At 40.0% G+C, this 15,219-nt stretch overlaps 1 long non-coding RNA gene across 2 annotated transcripts in view; it reads right to left on the bottom strand.

Moving 5' to 3' along the window:
• The window catches only part of LOC106521811 (uncharacterized), a 116,363-nt gene that overhangs the window by 52,257 nt on the left and 48,887 nt on the right, over positions 1-15,219 (bottom strand). For both annotated transcript variants that reach the window (XR_001310716.1, XR_001310717.1), the window contains exon 3: positions 4,550-4,623. This is a non-coding gene — a long non-coding RNA (uncharacterized LOC106521811). The remainder of the gene's footprint in view (positions 1-4,549; positions 4,624-15,219) is intronic.

Here is a 15,219-nt window from a genome sequence, read left to right on the forward strand (position 1 = left end):
TGTCCGGTATTCAAAAAATTCATATCATAACAAAAATAAAAACCGGTATTCGGTACAAAACGGTATACCGCCCAGCACTAACTAAGCAAACAGGTACGAGCCTCCTACTGGATAATTACTGCATGGAGGATGATCTTTCAGCTGGCAACAAATTATTTAACTCCAACTGGTGCAATGAGTTGTTTCTCACTTCTTAAACTACCATGTTGAAAGACACATCCTGTGGTCGTGGAAAACATGTCAGTCTGTTTGAGAAGGGTCAAATCACTGGCAGCATCATGCAGATAAAACATCTAAGGAAATTGCAGAAACAACTAAAATTGGTTGGGAACTGTCCAATGCAATAATAAAAACTGGAAGGATGGTGGAGACACATTGTATTTGAGGAAGAAATGTGGCCAGAAAATAATCCTGAATGATCATGATYGGCGATCACTTAAACATTTGGTGAAATCAAATTGAAGAAAAATAACAGTAGAACTCTAGGCTACCCTTAATAGTGAAAGTAAAAGAAAAAAATAGTGAAMGTAAAAGTATTTCCACAYGCACGATGCGAAGGGAACTCAGGGGATTGGGAATGAACAGCTGTGTAGCCTTAAGAAAACCACTAATCAGTCAGACTAACYAGAAAAAARGTTTTAAAYTTGCTAGTGAGCATTAAGATTGGGCTCTGGAGCAATGGAAGGTCATGTAGTCGATGAGTCCAGATTTACCCTGTTCCAGAGTGATGGGTGCATCAGGGTAAGAAGAGAGGCAGGCGAAGTGATGTACTCATCATGCCTTGTGCCTGTGGGGGCAGTGTTGTGATGGAGAAGGGGATCTCTGCAGAACATGTTGTCCTGTGGGCGGAGACGGCCCAAGAGATGTGATTGGCAGAGGTCTTAATGTGGGCGGAGACGTCCCAAGAGACGTGATTGGTCGGATTGACGGTGGGGTTTGAAGAGGCTGGAGGCAGCGGGGAGTAGCTTGGTCGAGTCGGGCAGGAAGCAACGTTTTTTTAAGATTAATTTAGTCATAACCTGAGAAAGGAAAGTGCTAGCTTCACGAAATTTGAACGTCGTACATGTGAAAGGATGTGTAACAATATGACTTGTCAAAACATCCCTAAACAGCCTGTAAAAAAATATTGATTTTTAGCAAYCTTTTTAGCTGAGAGTCATTACCGACACACTSTGAGCAATAACAGATAATCTTTACGTATTCTTTCAAGAAGTGCTGCTTTAATTACCGTTAAATAAATTTATTTGTGCTTTAAATTTTTGGAGATGTATTACAAAGGTATTGTCAACCTAACCAGTTAAACTGGCAGAACTACTCTCTCTCTCTCCAGGTTTTGTTTTAGCGGATATTCTCCCTGAGATGTGGTTACTCATGCAGAACGTCAACAGTCAWCAGAGGACAYGCATGAACCCTCTTACTGCTTTCTRGTAGACGAAGGTAAAGCCTTGAACTTTGGTACGACTTTCACTTTTTAAAGCATTTTCAAGCTTAAGGTAAAGATGACAGTTAAAACTGCAAGTCAAAATAGAAATGTTCGCTGAGAACTAGAACCTGAGAGAACTTTAGGAATTTCTGATGCTGGTTGAATGAAAATTTTGCCTCTTTCTGTAATTAAAGTGATGTTTTGTTTTGCCTGGTTATGATTCTGTCTGCCCTATGTGCACCGGCAAGAATTATCTGTGGGGTTATAAGGATCAATAGTGCATTAGTCCCCATCACAAGCTGCTCTCCCAAGAGACAGGACCAGATGATAAAGCTTTCCTACATGCATGTCTCCCAACGCAGTAGGAAGGAAGCTGTCGGACAGGTGGGAAAAGAAAAAGTTAAAGATTTATTGACAAGGAAAGACAAAAACAAAAGAAACTGAGGCAAAGCGAAAAATCAAAGAYACTAATGAAAGGAGAAGCAATGAGAAAGTAATTATGCAATCAAGTATAGGACAGAACGGAGAGGAAATAAAAAATCAATAACAAAAGATGGAGAAGATAGAACTAGTGTTAGACGGGAGGTCTCTGAAGAATGAAATGAGACACTGAGAGACCTCTGAGATCTTAACTGAAGATATTTAATACAGGCAAGAAATGCTGCAGCCAAACAAGTGAGCAGACCTTTTCTTCAGTGTGAAGGTGCCCTTTAAACACACCCACCCCACCCAAAGGCTTCACATTAATAGATGCATGGATGTCACTCACATTGCTCCGTTCAAGACTTTCCAAAGCAGCAACAAGAAGCAAAATWAAGTCCTGCTTGTAGACCAGAGTCCATCTTCTTCATATCTGAATTTTACCTGACCTAAAGCATTACATTTCCATGGTTCAAGCATTTCCTACCAAATACAGTTAAGTGAAATTGTATAAACTATTTTAGAAAAAAGGCATTTTATGGTTGAGTATGACTGTAAAATTATTTCAGAAAATCCTAAATGTGTGCCAGAGCTGAGCACATCTGTGTGGGATTTTTAGTGGGAAATCTTAAATTGTCCCCTTCAAAGCCAACAGGAAAGCAGTTTTGGAGCCAAAAACACAAAGGCATAAAGTGATTAAATTATAATTTTTGACACAATAATAGCGTTATAGAGCGATATAAACTTCCATAAACATTAACATATCTACTCAGTGTGTCTAACAGCTGGTTTCAGTGACAGTAGAGACGTGGAGGTGGCAGGAACCGTGTTGCCGGAGGGGGATGATGGGAAGCATTTTAGGGCCATTTCCAGATTGGTGCAAAAAAGTGGCACCATCTGTGCCTAGATCTCTAACGAGCTTGGAACCATGTGGCTTTCTCTGTACGTTCCCAAGTGTGTTTGTGTTTGTGTCAAGCAGATATTCACTAGATCTTACATGGTCTAAAGAGGCTACTGCATGAATATAATGCCTACCTACATTTAAAATAAAAAAAAATGTTGGGAAGATACCTCCAATTTGGGAATGGCACAATTATCAATTATCACCAAACTTTCAGGATACTCACACCAGACTCTGCCAGTATTTGCCTTACTGGCGTTAAAGCTGGATAAAAATTTTTTTACAGGACCTGTGGTGGATCATTTATGTGGTCACTAATGTTCTACAATACACAGCAAATTGAAACCAGATCCATCTTTCCAATGTTAATGGCTACACTGATCCCAGCTTATTGTACAGCGCATGTTTATTGGTGTAATATTAAATTATATAGTGGGCTCGTATTGGCCCATAAAGGCCTATAAACGTCCCTCCATGCTGACTCTGCTGCACAAACTGCTGCTGTGTTGTAGATTTTTATTGAAATGTAAATATTGCATCGTGCTGCCGGGTTGAAATGAAGATAGAATGCACAGTAAACATGTTACTGCACATGTTCTCATAACTGTATACATGCTACTACATACTGAGACTCAAAGCTTCAAAGCATTGCCTCCAAGGCAAATACGAAGATATTAGCTGTAAGGTTCATGTTGAATTTGGTATTAATTGACAATTTCAAGTTTTTATCAGATGAAATCAGAACTCACTGTACAGTCATGGGACTAAAATATGAATAAAAGGAGGGAGAAATAATGTAGATAAATTGAAATTGTTGAAAAATACAAAGTGATTTCAGTAAAGATTAAAATGTATTACTTGTTAAAGATGTAAATAGGATTAAAGAACAGAAGAATATTTAATTTATGTACATAAAAAAAAGCTGTTAAGAAAGATTTGAGAGCAAAACACAAAAGGGATTTGCATGATTATTCCTAATTTATCAAAACAGACCTATCAGAGTAACCCTTAACGTGTTTAGAGGGTTAAACTTTGACAAAAAATATATATCTTTCACAATTTCTGGACTTTATTAGTTAAGTATGACTACCTACCATCAGCCTGTCTCAGTTGTAAACCACCTTAAAACTGTATTGTCCCTGTAATGAATAATTTTCCATTTTTTCTACAAAAAAAACTTTTTTTTCCTTAGCTTTAGTTTTGGTACACACATGCAATGAAACTGACAAAACCAAAAATATAAAGTATTTATGTTTTTTACTAGCATATAAATATGTAAAATAGGCCAAATAGGACATACTGTAGAAATCTTCAGTCCTCTTGTTGACATTTCTAGCTCAGCCCAGCTGTTCAGAATTAATTAGTTAAAAATTAAATCCGATGAATCTGGCTAATTACTTCTTTCTGATTGTTCCTGTAATAAATTATGTGTGTTAGAGWCTACAAAGAGGCTGTGTACTGTCACAAGGCTGTGTGTAAAAAAGCGTTTAACAAACTGGTTGTAACAATTAGTACAAGGCTGGTAATAATCCTCACTAGAGGCTAACATCAAACCGGTGTAATTAATTGTAAGAGTTGTTCACCCTCTTTTTAAATTTGTGTCCTGACTGCAACAGAACGGAAGAAAATGGGTCATTAGATTGATTCACATGTCATAAATCTCTTTAGGGAGGAGCTAGTTTTCAGTTTTTGTGAGGATTCTGCCTTTGMTTTGATTTTAACCTTTTGGTTTTTGTTTTGGTTTTCATGCTGGAGCAGGTGTAGCAGCTGAACTAGTTTTCTAGTGGGTGATTTTCTTACACTACCTGTGTTTGTCTCCAGATCACCTGGCGTCCTTCCTGGTTCCTGGGTGTTGTCCTCCAATTCTGTCTGCTCGATGCTGGAAACAGACAAATGCATCTTCTTTGGAATTAGCCCACTTGCCAAACCCACAAAACCCCCAATCACAAAGGAACAAGCATCTCTTTCAGAATTAAGATGCGACAAATTGTTAAAAGTTCATGTTAAGTTGTTTCTGTGCTCTTTTGTACACTCTTTGCTCTGCCGCAACATTTTATTCGCTTATGCTCTAATGAGTAGCAGGGATTTATCATGGTTGTCATTCCACACACAATACCAGGAACAATAGGAACCACAACACTGAAAGAATTAAGTTTTGACGCTTCAGAGGGGTGGATGGGTGTGGGAACGACGGTGTGTGTCTGGGGAGCATCACACGAGCACAACCCTGCAGGTTGCATCAGGGTTGCTTCTTACATTCACGGCACAAGTTTCCATTGCTTGAGCTAAAGGGAGATCTGTTTGCATCAGCATTTACCCGTCTTGCCTCAACACGCTAAGCAGACGGGGCGATGCAAACGCAGCGCAACCAACAACCCAACGCTAAGCGAAGAGAAGACTAACGTGTCAATACGTTGTAATCAGACGGAAAGAGAACATAAGATGATGAAATCACCTAAGCTGAACACTTTACCAGTTTAATGCAAATGTAATCAAACGGATGTGGAGAAATGCCTCATTTTTGTAGGCATCTGTACACAAGCTCATTAAAAATTGGCACAAGGAGAATGCAAAATTTAAAGAGGTTTGGCAACACTGTGTATTTTTTCTTCTCTAGAAAAACATAAGGTTGTAAACAAACATTAACAATTAAGTCATTATAAAGCTTAATGTAACTTTAAACAAATGTTCAAAAATATTTATTAAACTTAAATTCAAAGAACTGACAAAACGCAACGAGACTTCACTGGTAAAAAACCTTAAACATTCATTTTTATTAGACATGTTCAAAAGTAAAAACTGACATTTATTTAAACATTTAAACAAATTCTCTGAATATTTTAATTCTGCATTTTATTACAGAGATTTTAAAGTTTACTTCTTTTAAGCACCTAATCTCATATTAATGGAAAATTCTTTAAAAAGAATAGCAGCAGATGAGGAGTCGTTCAAATAGCTCGAACATCCATCCATCCATCCATCCATCCATCCATCCATCCATTTTCTTCCACCTATCCGGGGTCGGGTCGCGGGGGCAGCAGCTTCAGAAGGGAGGCCCAGACCTCCCTCTCCCCAGCCACTTCTTCCAGCTCCTCCGGGGGAACTCCAAGGCGTTCCCAGGCCAGCYGAGAGACATAGTCCCTCCAGCGTGTCCTGGGTCTTCCTCGGGGCCTCCTCCCGGTGGGACGTGCCCAAAATACCTCACCAGGGAGGCKTCCAGGAGGCATCCTTACCAGATGCCCAAGCCACCTCAACTGGCTCCTCTCGACGTGGAGGAGCAGCGGCTCTACTCTGAGTCCCTCCCGGATGACCGAGCTTCTCACCCTATCTCTAAGGGAGAGTCCAGCCACCCTGCGGAGGAAACTCGTTTCGGCCGCTTGTATCCGGGACCTCGTTCTTTCGGTCATGACCCAAAGCTCATGACCATAGATGAGGGTAGGAACGTAGATCGACCGGTAAATCGAGAGCTTCGCTTTCTGATTCAGCTTTCTCTTCACCACGACGGACCGGTACAGYGCCCGCTTTACAGCAGACGCTGCGCCAATCCGCCTGTCGATCTCCCGCTCCGTTCTTCCCCCATTCGTGAACAAGATCCCCAGATACTTAAACTCCTCCACTTGAGACAGGGCGACCCCCCTGACCCGGAGAAGGCACTCTGCCCTTTTCCGGCTCAAGACCATGGCCTCGGATTTGGAGGCACTGAGCCTCATCCCGGCCGCTTCGCACTCGGCTGCGAACCGCTCCAGCGAGAGCTGCAGATCTCGTTCCGATGAAGCCAACAGGACCACATCATCCGCAAAAAGCAGAGATGCGATCCTAAGGTCACCAAAACGGATCCCCTCAACACCTCGGCTGCGCCTAGAAATTCTGTCCATGAAAGTAATGAACAGAATCGGTGACAAAGGGCAGCATTGGTGGAGTCCAACTCTCACCGGAAACGAGCCCGACTTACTGCCGGCAATGCGGACCAGACTCTGACACCGGTCGTACAAGGACCTGACAGCCCGTATCAAGTGGCCCGGTACCCCATACTCCCGGAGAACCCCCCACAAGGCCCCCCTTGGGACACGGTCGAACGCCTTCTCCAAGTCCACAAAACACATGTAGACAGGTTGGGCGAACTCCCATGCACCCTCCAGGACCCTGCTGAGGGTATAGAGCTGGTCCAGTGTTCCACGACCAGGACGAAAACCACACTGCTCTTCCTGAATCCGAGGTTCGACTATCCGACGGACCCTCCTCTCCAGGACCCCTGAAGCTCGAACAAATAAAGCTTTAACAAAGATGGACATCATATTTTAATTGTGTTGAAGATCACTCTTCAGAAAGCACACAAATTATTATTTTTTAAGTAATTTTGACATGACCAAATGCTTTTCATGTCTGTTATGTGTGGAGTGGAAACTATAAGGTAAAATATAATTGCAGGCATTTTTTATGAGACTGTCATATATAACTATAAAAAGATCTATTTAATTCGCAGAGATTTGATTAAATGTGAAGGCTAGATCGTCCTTATTAGGAAAACAATTAAACAGATTCAAATATGGATTAAAACAAGGACAAATGTAATGATTTATAACAAAACATAAAAGAATAAGCTTTAAATTAACTTTGACTTGAAATTTAATTTGACACCAGAAAAAATATTTTAATTTAAGTCTTACATGTTACAATTAGACAATTAAATGTATTTTGAAAAGAGGAAAAGTAAAAAAAAAAAATGGATAGATGGATGTTTGCTGTTTTTTTTTCAACCATTTTATAACTTATCTTTTCTAAAAATTATTAACATTCTATTGATTAAAAAGAAATAAAAACCAATCATCTGTTATTGATGTGAGAAGTAAAACCAATGGTTCAAATTGGAAAATTTAATTTGTACACATTGTTATTTTACAAGCTTACCAATTATTATAAGCCTTCATTTTGTTAGCAACAATATAGACAACTGATTTGCAAAAATCTTGTATAGTTAAAAAAATCCTCTTAGAAATGTTTCTCTGTCTTTAAAGCCGTTACTCACAGGACTGAATATTATGTGTATTTAGCTCTGGTTTCTAATTGTATCTGTTGTGTAAAAAGTCTATTAAGACATTATTTAGATAAAAGATTTTAGGAAATTTAACAAAACAAAAACTATGAAAATTTTTGCTCCTGCAGTCTGATCTGGATCCCAGAAAAGATGGAATGCCCTGACTATAGTAAATCAACTTTGGCAAATGCAAGATTGGCTGTAACTCGGTCAATTTTACGGAAACTTAGATAAAAATTGGTGTGGTAGTAGCTGAGAGTCATCCCCAACAGATACTCTGAGCAATAACAGATCGTGCAAGAGTTTTGTTTAAAACTTGAGCATGCAGCTGGTGATCTCCAATCATTCAAGAAACGCTCGTTTTAGTTTAGCTAACTCTTCACCTGCTTCATCTTTTTTAACTTGTCTGAAATTTAATGTTGAGTTAAAATAAGAAGTTATTGTTTACTTTAAACAGCCACAGCTATTTCTAACTTTTGCATTCCTGTTAGTTTTATTTTTTGGACCTAAATTCACAAACTGCATTCTGCTTTGTTCCTACACTTACACAGTACACCAGTCTTTTTTGGACACAAAGCTGCCATTTTCCATCACAGATGTGATTTCTCAAAAAAAAAAAAAAAGGTATAAAACAACAAGTCCTGCATTAAATTGTTAATGTTGTATTTAAGAGCAGAGTTTCTCCCACTCCCCCTTCTCTTGAATAGGTGAGCTGTTCATGTTTTCATTAAGGACCTTAAGAAAATATTTTTATAAAGGCTGTTAGCGGAGAGTTTGACTTCTAGGATTACAAGCGTTGGGCTTAAAATGCGGGATTAGGTTATCGCCAAATAACAGGGGACACTTTGTCGAACACGTCCCTTTTGTAATGTGTAACAACATGTGCTTGTACAAGAACCTGTTTGCAATTAGGCACTTGGGTCAGTTCAAACACGGGTGGGAAAGAGCCAAAGTTCCTCAATCATGTTAAACATACGCAGGTAATTTCCCACTAAAATATTTATGTACTGCATTAGATACGTTTTAAACTGTAGAAAAGAAGAAAAAACAACCAGAGTAACAACCAGAGGTACTAAATATTTCCTAAAGAAATTAAATCCTTTAAAACACATAATGAGTCCCTGTGTGTGCTCACGGCTCTCCTGAGACCAACATTGTTTAGTTTTAATCACAAATTAGATCCACTTTAATGCACTGCTTCTCCTCAACCTCAATGACTACACAAGTTTCTTCTTCACTTACAGACAACATACATGGAAACCGCTCATGATATGTCCCTAAAAATACACAGAAAGTTTGAGCAATATACAATAAATCAGATACACTAATTATACAGTAAAAGCGGAAAACGACTTCAGAAATTCTGATTTTTAAGACCTTGTGGCCCAAGACTAACATGCACCAGATACCCATTTGTTTGTTAAAATGGCAAGCTATTAAAAAAGCATCTGACAAAGAAAATTTTGAGTGGAAGAGCTATAAAGTCAGATACAGATGCAGTCCCTCCAGGACGTTGTCCTCAACAACTATATACAAAAACTATATACCGTATTTATTTATGTATAATACGATCTCATGTATACTACGACCACCCCCCCCCCCATTTGAGCTTAAAAAGCATTAAAAAATTAATCCTCAAACTACCTCCAATTTCATACAGACTTCAAGATTTTTCAGCCTTTGCAGTCTTTATACATATCAGTAAAATGATCATTGGACTGTTCATTTTATTTTAACAACATATGTACTAAAAGGTATTTTGACAACAAATACTGTATATATCAGCTGTAGCAGCATCATATGAATTCTGGCATTTTACACATAGTCCACCAGGATGCGCTAACACAAAGGTCAGCGACTTCACATAAGATTTGGGCAATCTTGTGGGGGGAAAGCAGATTACTTTCTACTCGCGAGCACCCCCTCTGGTGGGGAAACATTTTTTCAGGGATACAAACTTTTTCAGAACACCGGTAGACACCCACCATTACAGATGAACATGTGTTTGTTGTTGTTCGAGGAGCGGCCCGGTCACATGTTAATGTCATTCGTTCATTATCATTACTGAGGTGCTGGACTGCACCCCCCCCCCCTTTTTTTTTCACATCATGTCACCTGCCTGGATCTGTTATTATCTCGCTCTGAAGAACGGAGGCGTGTCAGAGGTAAGCTCATTTCAACTACTTTTTACGAAGCGGTCTCATTTCTGGACTCAGGCATTTCATGAATGAAGCCGATATTTCAGTTAAAATACACAAGTAAAAATATTTATCCGAGTATAATACTACCCCCCAACTTTATGGATGATTTTATGGATTTAATTTTACGTATTGTATTTGAATAAATACGGTAAAAATTGTTGCCCGAGAAGCAACACATGCCCAAGAATGGTTAAGTAAATCCCTTTGTAGCAACAATAGACACATTTTTCTCTTAAATGAAGAGTCGAAGTGTTTGCCAGGGAAAGGAAGTGTCCACATTCATGCCACAAAATCGAGCTTGGTTTCAGTTTTAGCTTGGTTCAGGTTGGACTACAACAAGGGCTTCACCCTGTCTCCAGTTGTGCTTGTTGTGTTCACGGACAGAACCTCGAGGTTTCTAGTTTGGGAACTTCAAGGTCTCATCTCTGTTTAAAGTTGTAGAGGAGCCTGCTTCAAATAGGGGAGTTCAATTGTCTGGGACTAAGTTCACAAGCAATGGCAGGATGGAGCAGGAGATCTGACAAACCTAGGCCTCATCCACATTTACAAAGGCATTTCTCTGGTCTTTTGTGGTACAGGAGGAACTCAGCCAAAAGACAAAGCTTTCGATTAACTGGTCCGTCCATCCAAACACTTCTGTATTTCCACAACTTATTACTTTTTTAATCCTAATTGCAACAGCTGAAATGAACACCCATTGCAGGGTGGCCAGGTCAGTTTTAAAAACAGGCTCAGCAGCTTCATCATCCAGGGTAAACTCAAGAGCAGAACTTCTGTTCCTCCACAGCAAAATAAGTCAGATGAGGTGGTTCAGACTTTTGATTAAAATGTTTTCCAGATTTGTAGAAGTTTTCTGGGCACATCCCAAAGAAAAGAGACCCCGGGGCGGACCCAGAAATCACTGGACGCGTTACGTCCTCTCTCTGGATTGGGAACACCTTGGGATTCCCAGGAGAAGCTGAAAATGGTCGCTGGTGAGAAAGATGTCTCCTACATAACCTGGTGCCTCTGCCACCTGAACAGGTGGCTGACGTGTGGATGAAAATATACCATTTTGTATTTGTCACCTTGTGAATGTTACTAAAGCTGCTCCATTGTTTGCATGACATTAAATACCACCCTCATTAAACAGGGCACAAAACATGTACTGTACTTCCAGCAGGCATGTCTATGTGTGTTTTTGCTGATCTACATGTGAGAGTACAAATGTAGTGCTAAAAGCAGAGCTGTGTAGGAGGTGTTCAGACAGTTGAGAGCAGGAATTAAACTGGTGTACAGTTTTCTGTGCAATCATCAGGGAACAAGCTAATTGTGGGGAACTGTCATTGTGCTATGAAAGTGTGTGTGTTCATGTGAGTGAAAGAACAAGAGTTAGAGTGGAGCCACGGGGCTTTTAATGTGAACACAGTATGTACTGTGTGCTCTTTTCTCTCTGCCTTTCCATTGGTCTGTGTGTAATGGGCATTTGATGATGAAACGATGGAGATATCATGTGTGGGTACATTCAGAGCACACTGAAGCATGCCCGCACATCATGTGCACGCATGCAAATGAGCTGTAGGCTGCCAAGTAAACTGTGGACGTACAGTATGTACACTCAGTGCTAAAGAGTACATACTGTACACATGCAGTCACTACAAACCACAAACTCTCAAAATCACGTTTTTTCATCCAGGTCCTAATATGAAAACCACGCAATGGCCTCATGTATGTTTACATGCATGGTTTTGTATAAAATCCTTTGGTTTAAACTCACTGGGTTACATTTGTGCAAGGTTGACCACCCGCAATCTTCTTTTCTTGGAAGCCCCAGACACAGATCAATGATCAGAGAGCAAAGGAATGAGAGCAGGAAGGAATATGTCGCCGTCGCCTACAGCTTTAATGAATGTGTGTGAACACATGTGGGCTTTGAAAGAATTGTCATATGCATTTGCTGCACATGTATGCATACCTGTGTGCACTGTGTATGCAACATGCCAACAATTGTTTAAAACTTTCACATTTTTGCATTTATATTTTATAGCCTACAATTGTGTCTTTGTATTGAAGAGTTCCAAAGCTTGAACTGATGTAGCACTTTGTATTGATATTGAATTCAGGATTAAATCCAACAATTAAAATTAAACAATATGCAGAGTAAACAATGCACTTCACTGAACCCACAAGTCAGTAAAATATTTGTTGTGCTTTTTTAGCTACAGAAACATAAGAAGAAAAATGTGGGTTGTGTCCACTTTGTCCCTTCTTCTGCAGGATCACAGATGCCTCATTGTTTTTCAAAGATGAGAAACAAAATGCTAGCTGGAATGACCAAAGGTTCACACTCAAGCCAAGTCTTTCTTTTGCTCTTTCTTTGCTGCCGTAGAAACATGTTGGACTACACAGGAAAGGTTAAAGGGCAATCTAATGCATAAAGTGGGCTGTGACTGTCGGAGACTGAAAATTGCAAGAAAATTGGTGAACTTCTTTTAAGTTTCATTGAAACATGAGTGTTGGCGACAAGCAAACAATAAGGCATGTTTTAAGCAACAAATACGAAAAATCTAATCGTTTGGGGAGCTAGGTGTTCACATTATTTTGTTGTCCACTAATGCCCATATTGGCCTTTTTTGTACACAACTCTGCATCTGTTTCCATGTTTATGATTTAACCTCCTAGAGTACACTTTTGAAAAGACAATAGTTAGATCTGGACCAGTTTTTTTCAACAAATGCCATTTATTATCCATTATTTTGGTCTTGACGATAGAATCAATCGAGGAGAGAATACGGTTCTTTAGAAGGGATGGAGAAATCCCTGACAAATTTGAGATGGGTTTGAGATGCCAGACATAAACATGTTCAAAACCCAAGCAACAAGACTGAAAATCTCTGCAACTTACCCAAGGAAAATGAGAAACCTTGCATTTAAGACATTTCAGACAAATGCAATTCGTCCACTAGTTGCAAACAAAGACAGCTCAGTGAGATACTAATTGAAGACTCCTGCATTGTGTCAACATGCAGCTACGAGCTAGAAGATGACGCCATTCTACCGCAACGCTATCACAAGTGCAACATTTGCACTATGTTGTTTCTATGACCTTGTCATCATCACAGACATGGCCTAACATGAGGTCAGTAAGGCTAATCCTGCTCCTCTGTGCACGCAGGCCCCACAACATGAATACACCATCATAAAAATAAACCATAATGACCTTGTACATGCTCGAACCCCAACGTGACCAACGACGACCTACGAAGCCAACTGCTTTAACATTTACGTTACCACGACCCTACAAAGCCCATCCATGTTTTGTTTGATTTTATACACTGTATTTGGGTCATTGATCTGTGTAAAAAAAAAGTATAGAAAGACAAACTGTTGAAAAGAGAAGGAAGTGATTTTAAATGTATTAAATGTATGTAGAAAGAATAAATGGATAAAACTGACTTAAAAGAGAACTTCCTCTCTGGCAGTAAAAGAGCTAATCGAATGAGCGAGGAAGAGAAAGAAAAGCAAAGAGCCTGGTGTTTGTATCTCTGCATTAAAAGGGTGAGAACTGAGCTGGCTCCCCGCCGACCAATCAGTCTTACTGGAAGTGGGGGGTGGTTAACCGGTTCACACCAGGCTGACACAAACTCAGTGCCCTCACACNCACACACACACACACACACACACACACACACACACACACACACACACACACACACACACACACACACACACTCAAACTGGAATGGAAAGCTCCAGAAAATGAGCCGAAGAGACACAACTGCAGTAAGGGATTTAAGGTATTTAAGCTCATGCACAAAGCACACAGGGTCAGAACACATAAATGAAAGAAATGCACATGTTGGTAACACACATGCACATCGACTTTGCTTCGTATCGTATTCATGACCTGTCGCCTGCCCTTCCTCTCCCCTCTGACACAGTAAGCTTTCAACCGGAAGCTCCAGCTCCCTCTCCGGAGAAAGAGAAGCTTTTGTCTTCTGAACACAGAGGCTTCTTTCTCTGGCCTGTGTGTGTTTATGTGTGTGTGTGTGTTCTGTGGGATAACAAGTGCAGATAAAAGTTAAGTGTAATCAAGAGGAAAATAAAAAGGAAGGGGGTGGGGAATGAAAAGAAGTTTTTGTTTTTTTATTACTCTGAAGCAAATATAAAAGACGCTGTCAGCTTGAAACAAAACGAGCTGCTGGTTTCTTGGTAGCAGTGAGGTGACATCACCGTGTGTGAGCGTAATATAAAGTCCAAAGTTGTATTTTTCTTACACGACATGTTGCAGATGGGAGAAAAGACTGCTTGTTGGCTGCGTCTAGACATGGAAGCCGCTAACTTGGCGCCCGCCTGTCTCACGTCTTTAGGCCTGAACAAGCAGCATCTTTCTCGCAGACAGGTCACAGAGGAGCAAAGGGGAGGATAGTTTTGTTTCGGTGCTTCAGAAGTGAAATTGGCCTGCACAAACGTTTAAACAGTCACCTTTCTTCTATCCACTTCATGAATAATAACTTAGTTGTAGAGGGATCTGTTTTGTAAAAAGAAATTAAGGTCGGGAGGGTTGTATCACCCTTGGGGTAAATTAAAAGTTCAGTTGACTCATTTGAAAATGTAAATGAGGGGGAAATTTATACATTTGTGGAGGAGTTTATTCTCACATGAAACACTTTTAATACGATAAGATTTAAAGCCTTAATCCTAAATCAAATGAGAAAAAAGAGGCATAGATTCTCTTTTAAAAAGGAGAATTGTGAGTTTTTCTAGCATAGGCTTCTAGATTATCCTAAAGTAGTCATTCAGGACTTCTACTGCTATTAAACTAAAAGAAAATATGGTAATAAAACAGTTTTTATTTCAAAGGTTAGTTCTTTATCAGACTTTGTGTTTCCTCACAATCAGAGAAGAACCAGACATCGAATCCAGGACTTGAACTTTCCCCTTATTACGTACCTCTGACAGCTCTGCAGGACAGTTTGTGTTTTGTTTTTTTCCTCTTCCTTCATGTTGACACCAATTCCTCCTCTATTACCATCACATAAGTATGACTTTTGACCTCCATAGCATGCTGGAAGTCCTGCTCACCGGCACTCTGTTTTCCCTTCAGATAAAACAAGTGACCTGTGTACTGTAGGGCTTAAAGGAAAACCCCCATGTGGCGTGAACTCTGGCCCAGAGATAAAGTCAAGCGGAGACAGAGGCTACGTTCACACTGCAGGTCTTAATGCTCAGTTCCGATTTTTTGAAAAAATCCGATCTT

The sequence above is a fragment of the Austrofundulus limnaeus genome, unplaced genomic scaffold, assembly GCF_001266775.1.
Source record: "Austrofundulus limnaeus strain Quisiro unplaced genomic scaffold, Austrofundulus_limnaeus-1.0 Scaffold116, whole genome shotgun sequence".
Lineage (NCBI taxonomy): Eukaryota > Metazoa > Chordata > Actinopteri > Cyprinodontiformes > Rivulidae > Austrofundulus > Austrofundulus limnaeus.